This window comes from Mesitornis unicolor, unplaced genomic scaffold (genome assembly GCF_000695765.1).
Source record: "Mesitornis unicolor isolate BGI_N332 unplaced genomic scaffold, ASM69576v1 scaffold3499, whole genome shotgun sequence".
Classification (NCBI taxonomy): domain Eukaryota; kingdom Metazoa; phylum Chordata; class Aves; order Mesitornithiformes; family Mesitornithidae; genus Mesitornis; species Mesitornis unicolor.
In genome coordinates, this window is record NW_010205047.1 from 36221 (window position 1) to 38119 (window position 1899).

Sequence of the window (1899 nt, forward strand, 5' to 3'; positions counted from 1 at the left end):
CTGATCAGACAGCAAAGAAGGAAAACTTAACTCTGGACAGGCTCATCAAGCCTGAAGGTACCTTAGTAAGAAAGTAAGATGATGGAAATTATTTTCAGTGGCATGGAAACTGTCCCTCTCCAAACAGATTCTATAGAATCATTCTGCTCTTATCAGCAATTTCAATCTCGGACAAAGAACCCTCCAAAGAACACCGTTTTTAAGAATTTCTTTCTTTGAACTGCAAGTGCAAGAAATCAAATACTACTACTACTCCTCCTCCTCTGTAAACCTAGTTCTTTAGTTTTTAAAAAAAAAAACAACTCAATTTTTAAAGACTATTTGGATGGCTTTTGTATGAAAGGTCATGGAATATCCCCCAGAATATGGCTTTATGGTGAAAAGGTCTGCTTTAATCACACTTCAGCTTCTGCATTGCTCAAATACACTTACTTCCCCTCACCAGCCTGATGCATCTGGTTATTCAATGCTCATTCAAATATTTGAGAAACACTGTAAGATGCTTATTTCACTAAATATAATAATTTCATAATCCATAAAAAAAAACTGTAAAAGCCACAGAGGATTTATTCATTACACAGCACTGCAGCACAATGTTGCAGCAATAAATTGCCAAATTAAAATTAAAACTGTCAAAATGCAAAAGCAATAGTCTGAAGTGTCTTTATACATGGCGATTTAAATTTCTAATTGCAGCAGAAGCCACCTAAACAACAACTTATGCCTCCATACCTTTCTGACCGTTAGGGACATCTAACTAAGCCACATGAAGAAATCTTGCATTTCGGGTTAAAAGAATTTGAATGCTGTTCTAGAGGCTTGAGTGAGGATTCACTAAGCCTGCAGGACAGAAAGGAACCAAGCCTATTTCCTTGTATTATAATAATTGCTGCACTAATAAGTGAAAAGGAAAGAGAGCTTGCCTGTCACTGTTCTATGATTTGAGAAAGCCTCATCCAGTAGAGGTTTGCTCTCCAAACGCCCCAAACAAGCTGGAGAAATATGCGCTGCTTTTCAGAGTTCAGGCAATACTTGGGTCTTAGAGGACAAATTAGTTGCCTACCTGCTTGGGAGTATCAAAACTCAGCAGTTTTCAATATACTGAGAAGGTGCTTAAGAACTACATTAATATCCACAAAACTTAAGAACCTACAGAGTTAAATAGCAGCCAAGAACAAGACTTGGGCTTTAATAGCAGTATGGTTAACTTGGACATGCACATTCTTTTGTGCACTAAGCCCATACTGAGATACTTTCCTGCAATTGTATTCTACTCTCCATTGTTAAAGAGCAAAGTGAAAAATTATGAGCTGCCATTACAAATACAGCAAATATTTCACAGAGTTTCCATCATGCCTTTTTCAATTGAGATTAGTTTTCTTTTAGAATGAAAATCCAAAAGGTTGGATGTCACTTTCTAGAAGACCTAAAATCACTGCTTTTCAACGAAAATATCTGCTCCAGGAGAAACTTCTGAAAGGAAACTTAATTTTAGAACATGAACAAATGCAGACTGTGTATTTTTCAGAAAGCCACTAGAGCAAGAATCAAATCAACAGTACAGACTGTCTTCAGTTTTACTGACTTGCCACCTATCAGCTTCTGATCTGCAGCTAAAGAGTTTGCACAGAGTTCCCAAGGGAGCCCATGTTTAACTTTTAGAGGTGAAATTTTATCTTGTGATATTCTGAGATTACAGAGAAAACAGAGCCACAGATGTGTAAGAAGCAGTTTTTGCTCACTTATGGAATCATCCAGCTCTTAGAAAGAGGAAAGTGATGCCCCTCAAGCTCAGGTTGCTAAAAGCAACCACAGATCACCTTCACTGGAGGCACAAAAAATTTCAAGACAATCTGAGTGAATATGTTGAGTTTAGGATGATCAGACTAACTGTTTTTA

General features: G+C 37.2%; 1 protein-coding gene across 1 annotated transcript in view; it reads right to left on the minus strand.

Moving 5' to 3' along the window:
- Positions 1–1899, minus strand: part of AQR (aquarius intron-binding spliceosomal factor) — a gene marked incomplete at its 5' end in the record, with an annotated part of 52216 nt that overhangs the window by 9108 nt on the left and 41209 nt on the right. The window lies entirely within an intron of this gene.